The sequence below is a fragment of the Cricetulus griseus genome, chromosome 2, assembly GCF_003668045.3.
Source record: "Cricetulus griseus strain 17A/GY chromosome 2, alternate assembly CriGri-PICRH-1.0, whole genome shotgun sequence".
Classification (NCBI taxonomy): domain Eukaryota; kingdom Metazoa; phylum Chordata; class Mammalia; order Rodentia; family Cricetidae; genus Cricetulus; species Cricetulus griseus.
The window spans coordinates 132,453,356-132,471,043 of NC_048595.1; the positions used below are offsets into that span (position 1 = coordinate 132,453,356).

General features: G+C 37.1%; 1 protein-coding gene across 1 annotated transcript in view; it reads right to left on the reverse strand.

Annotated features, from left to right (window-relative positions):
* The window catches only part of Cnbd1 (cyclic nucleotide binding domain containing 1), a 358,967-nt gene that overhangs the window by 310,296 nt on the left and 30,983 nt on the right, over positions 1-17,688 (reverse strand). The window lies entirely within an intron of this gene.

The following is a 17,688-nucleotide window of genomic DNA, read 5'->3' on the forward strand; positions in this document are numbered from 1 at the left end:
TCAACTGAACTGGAATCCAGTTGCAGAGAAGGAGGAGCAATGACCAAAGGGGTCAAGATCAGGCTGGTGAAACCCACAAACACAGCTGACCTGAACAAGGAGGAGTTCTTGGCCCCCAAGAACTTGATTGATCACTGGGAAACCGGCATGGAACTGATCCAGACCCCATGAATGTGGGTGTCAGTGAGGAGGCCTTGGAAATTTATGGGGCCGCTTGATCAGTACTTATCCCTAGGATAGGAATGGAGTTTCACATTTCACATTAAATGATACTCCCTCAGCCTAGACACATGGGGAAGGGCCTAGGACCTATCTCAAAGGATATGATAGACTGTTGAGACCCCCATTGAATGCCTCACTCTCCCTGGGGAGCACAAATGTTATGGGATAGGTAGGGTGTTAGTGGGCGAAAGGGGAGGAGGGGAGGGAGAGGGAACTGGGATTGGCATGTACAACCATCTTGTTTCTAATTTAAATTTGAAAAATGGAGAAAAAAAGGAAATCCAGTATAGATAAATTGCTCCTGAATAAGAAAAAAACTTCTGGAGGTATCACCATTCCTGATTTCAAGTTGTTCTACAAAACTATAGCAATAAAAACATCATGGTATTGGCACAAAAAAAGCAGACTTAAGATTAATATGGAATCATAAGTGGCTACAGATATTTAAACAATCCTGAACCAAAAGAATACTGCTAAAGGTATCATCACACCTGATTTCAAGTTATTATAATATACAATTATATTAATAAAACTAGTTTGATATTGGCAGAAAAATAGACAAATTGAAGAGAATCAAGGACTGATATATAAATCATATACCTAATAAATAATAGTCATTTTATCATACATAATAATATACAGCCACCTGACATTGGACAAAGGCACAAAAAAATATACACTGGGGCAAAAGACACTCTCTTAGAACAAATAGTTCTGTTAAAACAAAGTCTATATGTAGAATAATGAAAGTATATCTTTACATCACATTCTGCACAAAAAATCACCTTAATATGAATTGTGGATTTCAATCTAAAACCTGGATTCTAAAACTACTAGAGAACAAATTAAGAGTACACTTCAACATGCATGTGTTGACTAGAAATCTTAGGACTCTTGTCACTATGGAAATATGGACACTAATCAATACAGGTCACCTCATGAAACTAAAAGCTTCTGTACAGCAAAAGAATAAGTTGGTCATTGAGGCCCAGACTCCTGCAGAGGACCATGCTTGTGTCCACTGCCCTATAGCAGCCAGGGTCAATATTGACATATGTGGCTCCTATTGCCACAGAGTGCCAGGAAGAAGCCCAGGATCAAACCAGCTATCTGAGTCTGGGTTGTTGATCAAGGGAATATGCATGCATATCTGAGTGGCCTGCACTGCTACTCAATGGTCCTAAGCTTCAATAAGGGCCTTGTCAGGGTCTGTGGCCCAACTGCACCCAAAGTCTGTGCTGGTCTCCGATGCTCTGTTACAATTTACAGCCATGCAGACACCCAAGATCAAGGACAAAATTAGTGTATCAAGGCCATACTGCTGCTGGAGGCAGTGGTAACATCCAGACCCAGGTGCTGCGGAGTACCATGGTGGGGTCCACAGTCCTACTGCGGCTTGGGTCTGACCTGAAGTCTGGGTCTTGCATTGACACCAGTGTTCACAATAGAGGCTCAGGGCTGGAGATGAAATCTAAGGCCTTGAAAGTGTCTGGTGGCCACATGGATACCAGAACCATTTCCACTTGAGTGCCCATTCCTTCCACCCAGAGCCAGGATGTCATCCAGATCAAGCTGCTGCCAAGGGCCATATCTACGTCAATGGCCCAGCTACAGATGGGGTCTGTGTTGATGTCTGTGGCCAGTGTCACCCCAGGAGAACTTAGGAACCATGTGAAATGAAATCAGAGGGCTATGTTGAGACAGCCCTGCCCTTCACTGCCCTGGGAAAGCTGGCCTTGCCTCTTGCTGGTCATTAAAGGACACTGGCTCCTGTACTCTGGAAAGAGAGCCCCACACCTCACCACAGACTAGGATGAACCTAGCTTGAGGACATGAATATAGGGGTGCTGACTCTGCCCTGCACACTAGGCAGGTGGCCCTAGTGGCTCCATCTGACCTGCCTGGCTAACACTCAGGCCCACAACGGGGCTTTGGGCTGAACCACACTGACATGTACCCCATCTAGGTCCTGCTGGAGCTGATGAAGGGACTGGTCATATAGAACAATACCCTCAAGATCTGTAAAACTGGGATGGCCACAGGATATCCCAGAAAAGCTGTCGTGATGATCCAGTGAGGATGATGTACCAAAACTCAGATGCCTTGAGCCAGACAAGTGACTCATTGCAATGAACATTTTCCATTCAAGCTGATATAGTTTACAAAGGAGTATAATATATGACACACCAAATCTTCCAATATCACCAAGATGGATGAAGAGGTGATGGAGAGGCAGGAAAGAAGGAAAAACAGAGATTTTACTGTACCTGATGTGGTTTTGTTTTGGTTTGGTTTATTGGGTTTGTTGTTGTTGTTCCTTTTGCTTGCTTGCTTGCTTGCTTGCTTGCTTGCTTACTGAGTTTTGTTTTCTTTCATGGAGGGGGTACAGCAGGGATGAGGGGGAATATGGGAAGGATTGGGAAGTGAACAGAATTGTGGTGCCTGATGGGAAACACCCTAAGACTCAATAAAGAAGTTTTAAAAATATCACATAGCCTCCCCAAAAAGAATAAGTCAGGCAACTGAAGATAACATTAGTGGAATGGGAGAAAATATTTGCTAGCTATAAATATGACATGTCTGTGTCCAGAGTATAGAAAAATTTCAAAGAAATAGCAAAAACAATAAATAAGCATCAAATTAAAAATGGTTTTTGAAACTAAACAGAGTTCTCAAGAGAAGAAATACAAGGGGAATAGTTTGAAAACACATCTTTAGCCATCAAGAGAATTCTATATTTTTCTGGCAAAAAAACCAAAAAACAAAAAAAAAACCTCACTTTGAAATTAGAATAGTTCAAAACTCACACTTCTCCTATAGCAGACTCTCAAGTTATCAGATTTCAACATACCTAGCTTTTTAAATGCAATCTGAGTTTGACTTGTTTATCCAGGGATTTTTTTTTTATGTTTCCTCAAAAACAAAACTAAACAAAGAACCCCACTGAGCATCTTCACTGCAATAGAGTTTATAATAGTGGAGATATTCTAAATAGCAGTCAAAACGTGTGTGACACAGAGTACTTAGAATTTACCAACAGACTTTTTTCTTCTTAAATGTTCTCAACCTCCATGACCAGTAGTCATGGTTTCCAACAGTGTGTGAATTCTTCAATTACTTCATGGATCCTCTTATGTCTTGTCTTTTTCTCTGTACAACTTCACTTCTAAAATTTTCTGCAACTCAAAGATAGAATGCCTCTATCATGTAAGACAACTCCAAACTTACCAGCCCCTATGCACATGTTTCCAAACAAAACCATCACAACAGAGGCAATAGTAAATGTAATTTTTTGGCACGATCCACCTTTCTTATTTGCAGTTACCATTCAAATGGCAAACATATTTTTTAAAGAATCAGATATAAACTTGATTGTGTCTTCTATCCTCATGCAAGGAAATCCTACCCATATAGGAAATTCCTAAAAATTGTTATCTCTTTGCCATAATGCACTAGTACATCCAAAGTCTTATTTTTGTACAACAATGTGTTTGATTTTGAACCCTGTCATAATTTGAATGCATTGGTCCCCATAAACTCATAGTGAGTGGCATTAGGAGGTATGGTTTGTAGGAATGGTTGTGGCCTTATTGGAGGAAGTGTGTCACTGTTTGGGTGGGCTTTGAGGTCTCTCTTGCACAAGCTTTGCTGGGTGTGACAGGATTCTATAAATATTGATTTTTAAAAAATGAACAAGGTTTCCTAGTAACAAGTACTTAATTGAGAAATTCTAATATCAACTAAAATTGCCTTGCTAATATTTGGATAATCAACAATGTGAACAATATGACCTGTGGTTTTCTTTGTTCCTTTCTTCATCTCTTGGCCAACTGTTAGTTTACCTGAGACTGGAATGTTACTTATTGAGTTAAGACTTATATGAGATTCCTGTACACTCTCTGATCTAATACAATGCCACCCTTCTGTCAGATCCTTTGACAAGCAATCCCTACAATTATCACTGCTTTCTCAGAGCCTATCAACACTACCAAGCTCTGATGTAGGGAGCCTTGCTTGGTATTGTTTAGTGCACAGTTACTGCTTAGTGTGCATTTTTCAAATTAATAGATATAATAAGGTATTGTCATGTGATCTCTTCAGGTAGTGTGATGGTTTTTTTTTTATTTTTAGAGCATGATAACATAATTACTATGGCTCTAGCTTTTTAAATACAAAATGGGAATTTCATTTAATAAACCTGAGAACTTCAGAGAAATATGGATTTTGTGATCATAAACAGGCAGTATAAATTATGCTAATTTAAAATATATATGTGACTTTCAGCATCTCATGCCTTAAACATTTGTTAATGATCCTAAGGAGAGAGTCAACGTAGCATGAAATGAGCAGTCTTTGGAGTTAATTATTGTATAGCTAAATTAAACAAGATGAGGTGATGGGATGCTTTAAAAATCAGAAGTTTGCAAAGCAATTTTACAGACATTCAAATCTTCCAGTCTTTCAGAAGCTATCTGCTTCAGGCTTCCTTTGCTTCATTTCCAAATACTTGTCTTTATTTTCTAACATTCTCTGCAAGTTACAATTTTAGAAAAAAAAATGTATGATATATCAAGGCTTTAGGTTCACTAAAGAAAATGACTGTCTTCAAATACTTTTAGGAAACATACAGAGTATATATTAATAAAGTATACCCAAAACATTAATATGGTATAGAAGTACAAGTAATGTATTTCAGCTAAGTCATTTGCCATTTTAATTCATATGAAAGCCACATGTTTACTCATATTACACCTAGTTCTGAGTTCCATTAAGTGACTATTCTTTGCTTTGACATAGTTGTACAGCTTGGAAGTTATTGGTAACATGGCTGACAGAGCATTCAGAATTATAGAATCATGAGACATATACCCAAAAAACTTCTCTGTAGACTGTAATTGTCATTTGAGGATACTGTAGAAGTGATGTGGATTGCTAAGAGCAAAGCAAATTGCCAAAAGCCTTTTTTTCTTTCCCAAAATTATATAATTGAAAGTCATATAACACAGAGTAAGAAAATTATTTCACAAAATAGTGCAACTACATGGTTAAGTTATAAACTTGGAAACTTGTAGAATATTAATTTAACTATGCAAAGACGTGTTACATTTGTTTATGCTGCATTTGTTAATGATGTAAAGATGTGTTTTTTTGCCTGCCTAAGACACCTGATTGGTCTAATAGAAGCTGAATGGTCAATAGGGGGCAGTAGAGAATAGGCAAGACTGGTGGACAGAAAGAGTAAGTAGGAGGAGGAATCTAAGCTGGAGAGGAGAGAATGGAGAAAGAACAAGGGAGACAGAAAGGGAGACAGCAGGGACCAGACAGACAGATAGACATGGAGTAGGACATACAGAATGAAAGGCAAAAAGCCCTGAGGCAAAATGTAGATGAAAAGAAACAGGTTAATTTAAGTTATAAGAGCTAGTGGGACAAGCTTAAGATAAGGTTGAACACTCATAACTAATAATAAGTCTCTGTGTCATGATTTGGGAGCTGGTTGATAGCCCAAAAGAAAAAGCCTGCTATAGGAAACTTGTACTACAGAGGTTGCCTTGGCCTCTGTTTTCTTTAAATAATCTATGTTTAGTTAATATGTGATTGCAGTCTAGTTGGACTTTATTTAAACATTATGTGGGTGAAACCTCCAAATTTTCATGTTGCACATATTAATAGCAACATGTAATTTGATACTAAATTTAAAACAGTATAGTTTTCTTTCAGAATCCGTGGGGACATTGTTCATCATCTCTTGGAAAACAGCAAGACACCACATCCAACTTCTTTACCCAGCCAGGTCCTATATATCTTGTAGTAGTGTATACCAGATCATCCTCTCCATACACCCTCTCAAACCCTTCATATATAGCCTGGGTACAGCTTATTATGGACAGCCCTATCTACAATACCATCATAGTCTCTAGGTTCTGTCCAGGTCCCTTGGAGCCTACCCACAAAACCAGACTCTTTTCACAAAATACCTATCCTCTCCATTTAGCCATGTTCTGTACATCTTGCTCCAGGGTCTATCTGAGTGAGCCTACCTGATTCTACTCTCCTTGAAATATCTCCAAGCTCTAGAAATATCTTCAGACTCCAGGCTGAGACCAGTACGCATCTCTTTCATTCCAGCCCTGCCCACTGTGTCTACCTGATTTCATTCCACCTAAGCTATCTTGAACTTTGGGTCTTACCTGGCTTGCATATTCTGTGCTCTGTCACAGGCTGTTAAAGCAATATCAGACACTAACTAACTACAAAAGAAGTTCTCAGTCTCATTACAAAAATACAAATAAAATGAAAAATCAAGGCAATATTTACACACACACACACACACACACACACACACACACACACACACACACACACACACACACACACACCACAATATCCAGCAGTCCTATAGCAATATTATCAAGACAATTGAACACCAGAGCACAAAATTTAAAAGAAAAATTTAAATTTTCTTGAGAAAGAAACAAATAAAACAAATTAAGTAATGTGGAGAAAATAAACACTTTAATGATAATGATGCCTGAGAAAACATAAAGGTAAGGTGGATGGAAATGATGGAGGATTAGAGGACAAAATTAAATAAAGATATAGAAATAGTGAAGGGATTTCAAGCAGAAGTGAAGATCGAATTGTAAAGTTCAACAACATAATTATAAAACTTAGGGAAAAGACTTACAAGTAGGATGAATCAAGCAGAAGATAGAATAGCAAGACTTGAAGATAAGCCAGGAGTTGGTGGTGCACATCTTTAATCCCAGCACTTGGGAGGCAGAGGCAGGCAGATCTGTGAGTTGGAGACCAGACTGGTCTACAGAGCAAGTGCCAGGATAGGCTCCAAAGATACACAGAGAAACCCTGTCTTGAGAAAAAAGACTTGAAGATAAAGTAGAGGAACAAGCAAAGAATATGAAAAATTAAAGGAAAAGAATGAAAGAAACACAACAGATGAAAGTGTAGGAAATGAGAGGTATCATGAAAAGACCAGCTTGTTCAACTATAGGCACAGAAGAGGGAGAAGAATTCCAGGTTCATGGCATAAAGAATGTCTTCAACAAGTTCATAGAAGACAACTTCTCCAAACTAAGGAAAGGCACACCATGTAGATACAAGAAACACATAGAACACCAAATAAGACCAGAAAAGTAATTCCAATGATGCATCACAGATAAAATATTAAGTATGTATAACAAAGAAAGAGTATGGAAAAGAACAGAGGTGTACAAGAGGAAAGAAGTGGGAGAGATAGGGAATAAAACATCCAAAACAAAGAATGTATTAGCATTCTGTATGTAAACCTATCCCTTTGTACATTAATTATAAATAAATACATATGTAAATAAAGGGCATGGTTGTAGCCCCAATGGCAGTTTTATTTAGCACATGAAGTATCTGATTTTATAGTTTAATATGTGTATATATATGCATAATATATATATATATATATATATATATATATAGAGAGAGAGAGAGAGAGAGAGAGAGAGAGAGAGAGCAATCCATGAACAAGCAGTATAGTGCCATGTCCCCAAGATCCATCTAAAGTAGAGTTTCTATATGTTTATTTATTTGAAATAAAGTCTTCCTATATATCCCTGATCCAGTAGTGTGATCCTCTTGCCTTGGGCCAGCCTCTTGACAGTTGGGATTATAGGCATGGACCACCATGCCCACCTCACGATCTCCCTTTGGCTTGCCCAGGAATTTTGTGCAGACATGAAACTCTGGAAACCATCAGTGACTCTAAAGTTTATGAAAATTTGTTTAAGAGTAAAACCAACTTTCTGTCATTGACTGTAAGGAATACCACCTCTGTTGGGGAGTGGGGCAGGAAACATAGGCAGGAAATACATTAGGATATATGCTTGCCCCTGATTGGACCTGATGGGAAACGAAAAAAAAATGAAGATTTGCCTTTTTAAAACCCTCCAAAAGTGAATCGAAGTCACTCCCTGGAATCCCAGGTGGACCTGACCAGAGTCCATTCTGATCAGTATTTAAAGTTTGCTTCAAATTTGACTCAAAATTGTGAAACTGTTTTTTTCTTTTGCAAATCTCAGGATTAATATGCCTCTGCCTAGGGAGTGGGCCAGGCAACAATTACAATGGATCTTCCCAATCAATTAATGTGAGAATGATAATCCCCCAGAGACATACTCAGAGGCCCATCTGCCATGTGATTCTAGACTCTGTCAAATTGATAATTAACACTATCATAACTATTGAAAATGATTTGCATAGTGTTTTTCTTTGTTTTAACATTTATTTATTATTATATGTGCATGTTTATGTATGTGACTGTTTGTCTGTGCAGACATCACATGCTGCAGTTACACACAGAGGACAGAAGAGAGTATCATTCTCTGGAACTGGAGTTATTATAGTCAATTGTGAACTGCCTAGTGTAGGTGCTAGGACATGAACCCAGGACCTCTGCAAGAGCAGCAAGTGTTCTTAACTACTGAACCATCTCTCTAGCCAATGTTTTCTAACATACAGAAAATTTAAACTCCTATTTTCCTCAATGTGTCTTTTTGGATCACAATACACATAAATCATATCTGTGTTTTTGTTTATAGTGATTTGTTTTGTAATAGAGTCAGGGTCAACTCTGCTGAGGCTTGAAGATTATTTTTCACTCTCAGTGATCTATGAAATTTCCTTTTTCGGACTCCTAATTAAATTTCCAATTGTTAAAATGCAACAACAGAGCAAGCTGTGCCTCATGAATTTGCCATATGACAGACAACATCTGAGTCATGTTTTGTAGAGGTCAATTAGAGGAGAACCCCTCCCCTCCAAGCTTTAAACTAATGTCATTCCACTTGCAGTGTGGCTGAAAGATCTGCTTTTGCCCCTGAATTAGAAAGATTGCACATTTTTCTGCTACTTCATCTATATTTTCTGTCCTCCCTTGGATTTTGAGAATCCTGTTGCAGTAGACTCCTTTCTCTTGACTCCATCAGGCCCCTGTAGCCTGAAGTCTTTGCCACATCAGAGTCTCATTCTTTTCACTCCTGTTCATAAGAATCTGAATCCTAGCTACAGGCCAAGAAGAGCCAATTCCTTCCCTTCAGTCTGTCTCTCAGCATCTCCTTCGACAAAATCTAAAATACTATCTCACTTCACAATAAAGGTTGTATTGAGTGGAGTTCAGTTATTCTATTGAATAACTAAAAAGTCATTCTTTTGAAATAGTTTCAGGAATGGCTATAGTATATTTTCAGTGCATTGAGACACTGGTTCCAAACCAAAGACATAAATTTATAGAGTATAGGGTGGGCAAAGATCAATTACCAGCATTAAAAAATATAACTCTTTAGGTGATTCTACTGTTTTCGCTGTGTTCTCTAAGCTGATTTTCATCATCCTAAAAGATGTGACTTCCTCAGTAGTCATACAAATATTTCTACATCCCAATCCCTATTATTGTGAAATTCCCACTAATGAACCTGGAGCTTTGCTCCTTCCTCTGTCTGCATCATACCCTTGCCTATGAGAATCCATTTACAACATCTTCCTTCTCAAAGGAATGTTTCCTGTGTTATCTTCTTGGAGACTATGATGCCTGGAGTACAGAGGAAAAGCCATCCTGTTAGAGACATTATTTTCCTCTCATGTCTATCTCCCTATACCTCTAACTTCAACTAGACAATGTCAATGGCTTAGAAAAGCTTAAAGAAATCTTGAAAATCATCAATTCAATCATTTTCTTTTAGATATGAGATAACTGATATCTAAAAGATTGAAATCTCTGAAGTCATATAACTTATACCAGTAAATTATACTGTAGGTTAAAGGACTAGATAATCTATCTAATACGTTTTCAATTATTTCTAGTACTGAGTAGAATTTTTTAACAAAGCTGGATTTTAAACATCATGTTCTGAAAATTAATGGCACTTTATATGACTATATCTTTATTTTTATCCCCTGTACTACCTAGTTTGAGTTAGTATCCATTTTTCTTTACTGCTGTTAATACACTTGGTCATTGCTCATTCAAACCATAAATTTAAGTTATTTTGTATTTCTTTCTAATGATTACATTAAAGAATTTTTAAAATAGGCAATTTAAAGAATACTAATTTTTAGAAATTACCCAATTCTTGAATTTTTTGTTTAGATGTTTTATAAAACAGAATATATCTGACTTTTACTATTTCCTAAAACTAATCCAAGTTCTGTTTTCATTAATTTAATAGTTATGGAGGCACTGAAAGAAATGTCATCCCTAATTATTCAGCAGTATTCTGTACCACATTAGTTTTAGTCTGCAGTCTCATAGAAATAGCTTCCCTCATTGACAAGTGTTACGATAAATCTTTCTGTTAAATGTCGCCTGAGCCTCAAGCCATATGTACACTTTACGCCAGCCACCCGCCTGAGTTAGGGCCCAAATGAATACACAGAGACTTGTATTAGGTTCAAAGCTGCTTGGCCAATGACTAGGATTCTCATCTGGTAGCTCAATCTTAATTATCATAAACCTATATATGTTATAAGACTTATCTTTATAGAGGATGTCTTTTGCTGGTGTCCTCTCTTGCTAGTGGCTCACATGCTGCTGTTGTAGGAGGCGAAAGGGAAAGGGGAGAATACTTCCTGTTTCCTTGCTAAATATGAGTCTCCTTGCTATGTCACTTCCTGCCTGGATCACCACTTCTCTACTACATTTCCCAGAATCCTCTTTGACTCCTAGTCCTGCCTAACTTGCTGCCATTGGCCAAACAGTATTTTATTCAACAATCAATAAGATAAACATACACAGAAGTACTTTCCCTATCATCTCCTCTTTTCTGTCTAAATAAAAGAAGGATAACTTATCTTTTATAATAACTGAGGAAAACTAAAACCATAACTATCTATGTTTAACTCTATCAAAGACTATAGAAGGATTAATATATAAACTCTAGAATTGACAGAGACATCTGCTACCTGGAGAGTCACCCAAAGTTCCTCTGTAGTGTTGGGGCATCCATCTTCAGCCTATAGGCCACAGTGTGTCTGGCACACTTCTCCATTTCAACAGGAACCCTTCAATACTGTCTTGTTTTGTAAGTTCAGCAGTCACTTTCTTGTGGGTCCTGCATGTCCAGTTTATACAGCAACAACAAACAGTCCAGGCAAGAGCAGTTTCTTGCCCAAATAGCTAATCTTGCCATGTTAAAAGCAAACTCCATAACGAGTTTCTTCGATGCCCATCCTCCTTTCTGATGTAATTGGTGTGCCAGGAGCCGTTGTATCTCACTGCCAAGATAAACCCTAAACCATTTAAATGCCATATTTCTGTAGGTCTTTGAAAGGTTTGAAGAATACCTAACCATCTCAAATACATCCTATATCTAGAAAACATAACCTAATTATAAATTCTGACTATTATAGGTAAAAGATCTGTATAAACACAATACCTAAACAAGAGGAGACATACATATCACAAGATTGACCTTCAAGTATCAATAAATGAAAATCTATACCAATGCAAAGTATTCACTCCTATATCCTATTCCCCTTTTCTTTCTCTAAAAAGAGACTGACTATGTTCATTATCATTTATAACTAACCCCATTTAAATGAAAACAAACATTTATAAACAATATTTGGGGATTTGGGCGTCGTTCCTTCTAAACTGCTAACTGCTGATTCGGGGCGATGTTCATATACCATGGGGACCATGAAAAAACATAGAAACCTGACCAAGTCCTTGTTTTTGCAGTCTCAGCTTTAGGGGATCTTGCTTGATCAAACCACATTAGTCTGGAAGGAATCCGCAGCTTTTTATTTTTTGTGGAAATACAAGCAAAACCTTTATTTCTAAGTAGCCTGTCCTTAGACTTAAATTTTGAAGTCAGAGCATGTTTAAAATGTATAAGTGGATTAATTTAGCAGCATTTATAATCAAATGTATTTTAGCAGCAATAAGTTTTTCCCCAGCAATCAAAAAATTTAAAGACAACAATATGGCATAAAGTATCTAGATTCTCTGTATATTTTCCATCTTTATGTGGCATTTTTATTACTTTAATTTTACTTTCTTTCTTTCTTTTTTTTTTTTTTCCTGAGACAGGGTTTCTCTGTGGAAATCTACCTGCCTCTTCTTCCTTCAGCAAATCCTATCGGCGTCACCATAACCGGCTACTCTATTTCCTCCTGTTATTTTTTTCTCTCACAATCCTATGTGTATTTTTAAATGCAGTATAAACCTTCAGAGGTTTTTCTTTAACTGGATCTGTCTTTAATGTAAATCTTTACCTTTTTCTGGCCACCAGTCTTTTATCTGTTAAACAACACCACCAAAATTAAAGTGGCGGCTTTCTTAGCTGCTGTCTTTGTATTTTTCGCTTTTGCTGAGTCAGGAAATCTCTCTTAAAGCAACCACTCAAGTCATTGCTTGTCTCTAGCAAAACAGAGATCACCCAAGATACGCTGCTAACAAGAAGTTGTGCTTGTCTCTGATCTTTTGCTGCTAAAATCCCTTTTTAAGCTTTTGTAAAGTTTACATGTTAGTTCGTAACACTACTTCCAGCTGCGAGGGTTCTGCCACTGTTTGACTAGTCTCCGGAAGGCAGGAAGGTGACTTGTGGTAGTGAGAGCTCAGACTCCTAACCCTAGAACCCTCAAGGGCTGCAGACCCTCTCAGGAGTGCAGGAGTCCAACCCCCAAGAGTGCCAGGACGGTGCAAGCCTATGGAAGCTGCTCAGATGCTTCTTAGCCACCTGACAGGGTAGGCAGTGTAGGCAGGTTTCCATCTTTCTCCTGGAACCTTGGGGCATGGAGTCATCCCTCTCACTGACACCATTCTGGCATAGTCAGCACGATGTGAGCCACCGGCAAGAGAGGCCGCCAGCAAAAGACATCCTCTATAAAGATAAGTTTTATAACATATATAGATTTATGATAATTAAGACTGAGCTAGCAGATGAGAATCCTAGTCATTGGCCAAGCAGCTTTGAACCTAATACAAGTTTCTGCGTGTTCATTTGGGCTCTAACTCGGGCGGGTGGCTGGCGTAAAGTGCACATATGGCAGTGGGGCTCCGCAGCTTTTGGTGGAAAGATTTACTGTAACAGACAAGGGGAATCAAAATCTACTACAAGGAGATTTTTAAACTTTATCTGAATTCTTTTTTAAAAAGTTTTGTAGTTGTTTTTTAGTGAACTATCTTTCTGAAATTAAAATGGTAAAAATTTGATAACATTTTTATAAAAATCAATTAAATTATAAACATTTAGGCTTGTAATGTACCTAAATTTCTACTTTTAAAATAAGTCACATTTTTAATAAAGTTATCACTGGTGAAGGTGCCACAATTCTATATATAGTTATTGTTCTCCCAGATTGCTACTGTTTCCTTAAAATTTATTTGCACTCTTGAAATGAGCTGAAAATAAAAATGTATTGGCTAAGTAATCTGTCAAATTTTTTTAAAACGTGTGGGTGTTATATTTGTTGGAGAAAACATGTAGCATTTTTAAATCCCTATTATTATTACATATATTAATTTTATACCATGCTTAGAAAATAAATCATGGTTATTGTTTCTATTCTCTTTATGGAACATGTCTCCCATTCGCACTTCTAGAGTCTATCCTTGAACATATGGGTTACCATTTGTCCCAAACTAAAGCCTTCTGAGCCTTTTGCCAGAATTATTCCAGCTGGAAAAAAATCATGTTCCTTTTCTCTCCTATGCCAGAGCTGTTAAACGTGCAAAATAATATGGGTTATGCTCTTGTGCAGATACAAATAGGTATTAGAAAATTGAAGTCCAAACACATCTAGTTATTTTATTTAATCTTCCCTGTGGCCAGCTTCACTCTTCCTCTGGTGATGGGTCAGTAGGCAACCCACTTTTTATTATATTTTTCCCTTGAGCAGGGTTTCTATTCCTACAGTCAAAACCTGAACTAATGATTGTTCATAAATATTAACCACAGTGAAGTGATCATTGCTTACAGCCTGAAGGCCATGTTTATCTTAATCTGTGTTAGGAGGGTGCCTGATACACAATAGATACGAGGTTACTGTTAGTCAAATTAATTAGTGGAGAAAAGAATTAATACAAATTGCTGTGGAATAATGCTCTTGTAGGCTGTAAAGATTTGTCACTGGAATTGGTTTAATAAAATACTAATAGGCCAGTAGCCAGGTAAGAAGTATAGGAGGGGTGACCAAACTAAGTATAATTGGAAGGAGGGTGGAGTCAGAGGAATCACCAGCCAGATGCAGGGGAAGCAGGAGATGAACATGCTATGCTAATAAAGGTACCACCATGTGACAGAGCATAAATAAGGAATATGGGCTAACTAAAAATTTAAGAGCTACTTAGTAATAAGCCTGAGATTTTGGCTGAGCATTTATAATTCATATAAGCAACTGTGTGTTTACTGAGGACTGGGCAATTTGGATAGGAAATGTCTGTTTACAACAAACAAGTGTGATTATAATTTCTAGCACAAAATTTAGCACTTCTTAATATATATGTATTTCCCTACACATGAAATTCATAAGTAATTAGAATTGTTTTGTAAGTTGGATTTCTTTGATTTTTCTCAGATTTTAAAAATGTGTCTTATCATAGACCAACATGCCCTCAAAGTTCAAAGAATAGGAATCTGAATAAATGTTCAAAGACATAAATTGAAGTTTAGTTGGCCTGTTCTGAATAAAATATCACATGAGTACAGATTTGTACTTCTCAAATTATAGAAATTACTCTGATAAGTGCATTGTTTCTTCACATTTATAGATATAGTTCTGAGGAAATTATTCCTGAGGTTCCAAATCATTATTTAAAAGAAATTAAAATGGGCCATGCTCCCCATCATGATGATAATGGACTGAACCTCTGAAACTGTAAGCAAGCCACCTACCTCAATTAAATGTTTTCTTTATAAGAAAAAAGAAATAAAAATTTCAGTGGAGGTATTAAAGTTCTAATTCGCGATCAAAAATATTATAAAATTACCATAGGACTACTTAAAGCAGAAACCCTACCTATTTACAGAAACATTAGCATTTTATTCAGATTTGTTCATGTTGATGATTTCTTATTAATATAGAATATAGCTATAACACTGTTAAGTATGCTCAATTGAATGAATTAAATATAGATATCTAAAACTCTATATATGGCTATCAGACTCACTAGGAACAAACTAAATCAATTGACATGTAAAAATCCAACAATTTTTAGAGAAAATCCTGGCACTGTGAATTTCATCTTCTGATTTAATCATGGGAGTAATTCAGTTGTATAGCCTCCTTAAACAAAGGCATTTTCTGTTGTGTCTAGCTTGTGTCTTTTTTTTTTTCTCTTTATGTTGCTGTAAAAACTTTTAGAGAAAAAAAAAAGAATTCGTGGACAGATGGTTTGCTGATTAGTGTTAACTGTCAACTCAACAGCCAAGAATCACCTAGGGAAAGCAGCAGGTTGGCCTTCTGGAGTATTGTGAGTGATTGTCTTATTGTTAATTTAAGTGAGAAGACTTAGACCACTGTAGGAAGCACCATTCCCTAGGCAAGGGTTGCTTACCAATTTTGTCCATCTTACTGACCTATACACAAGTCTGTGGGGCATTTCCTTGGTTAACAATTACTATTGAGGACAAGCCCACTAAAATATTGCCAAGCCTGGGGAAGTAGTCCTGGGTTATGCAAGAAGGCAGGCTGAGCAAGCCATGGGAAGCAATCCAGGAACAGTGTTGTTCTATGGTGTCTGCTTCATTTCCTGCCTTGAGTTGCTTGCTGCCATGGTTTCCCCTAATGAAGAACTTTAGCCTGCAAACCAAATAAGCCATTTCCTCCCCAATTTGCTTTTGGTTGTAATGTTTTAGCACAATAGAAACTGAATTAACATGCCATCTTCCAATGCATTACCCTTTTTTCAAATTTCTGTTGAATTATGTGTCTTCTAGCAATTCTTCACCAACTTTTGTACATTCATCACACTTGTCCATTTGATAGTATTTTAGTTTTCTTCATAGATTCTACTTGTGTGCCTACTTTACCCCAGTGGTTTCTGTTTAGATTGTCAGCAATATTTTCTATTATATGTGTAGTGATGTGGTTCAGGACTAGCAAATCAGAGCACAATGATAAGCCAGGGGGTGATTTAATTAACAATGGTTTCTGGTGTGTTTCTGCGTGGGTTACTTTAAAGGACTACTTCACTTCTCACCTGAAATTTGAGAAAATGAATCCTTTCTGCTCACAATGACCACAAGAAGTATGAAAATGAAGACAATCCAAAAAAGGCTCCACAGACCCATAGAAGGAAAATAGCTTTCAGGAGTATAGTTTAGGCCTGAAACTCAAACATGTTATAAATGTGTTTTGGGATCCCCAGGCTTCTTACACTAATTGATTGACTGATCAGGCACATAAACAAATCACTGTTGTGTGTTTTCCTGTTATATTATATATTTTGTACACTGTATTAGTTACTTTTATCTTGCTATGAGAAAATATCACAGCAGAAATACCTCCCAGCAGGGAGAGTTGATGTTAGCAATGGTTCCAGAAGGATTGTTTATATTGATGAGTAAAGCACCACAGTAGGTGGACATAGCAGGAAGCTGAGTCAGTTTGGACAGGTTCATAAAGTATCATTGTGGCCAGGCTTAGCTTATGGTATAAGGTAGCATGAGGAACTTATGGATAGCTAAAATGTACCACCCCCCCCTTTTCATTTAACTACAGCACCACTGTGCTTTTTGGATAAGATGTTACTTTGGGAGGATCACAGGGAATACAAACTACTCAATAAAGAATTCTGTATCAGCATATGGCAGACAGTTACACACCCATGTTTATTACAACAGTATTTACAATAGTCAAGCTGATAATTGGCTGAATTGACCATGCACTGATAGTTAGAACAAGGAAATGTAGAATATGCACACAAGACTTATATTTGGTCAAAAATCTAAATGAAGTTAAGTTGTATCTAATAAAAATAAATGCAATTAAACACAATCATATTAAGTAAAATGGGAAAATCATAAAAACAAAACAAATGTAGTTTTTATGCCATTTAGGGATCCTAGATTTTACATGGATACATAAAATCGCTTTACATAATATATACATATGTGGTGTAATTAGAAAAGGAGGGTAGGAAAATAAATAGTATTAGAGAGGGCAGAGAGGGATTATAGGGAGATGGATATGTTACAGAACATGGTATGCTTGAATAAAATTGTCATTATGAAAATCAGCAGCACTATGTTGATGGGGAAGTCCTTCTGTGTATATGTTTGTCTTATTGGTTCACAAATAAAGCACTGTTGCCCAATAAGAAAGCAAGATAGGTGGTCCTAAGAGTCGAGGAGGATTCTGGGAAATGTAGTAAAGACAGGAGTTGCCATGTGATCCCCAGGAAGACCGGATGCATAAGGCCAGCATCCTCGATAATATAAGTCTTTATAAAATATACAGATTAATGGTTATGGTTGA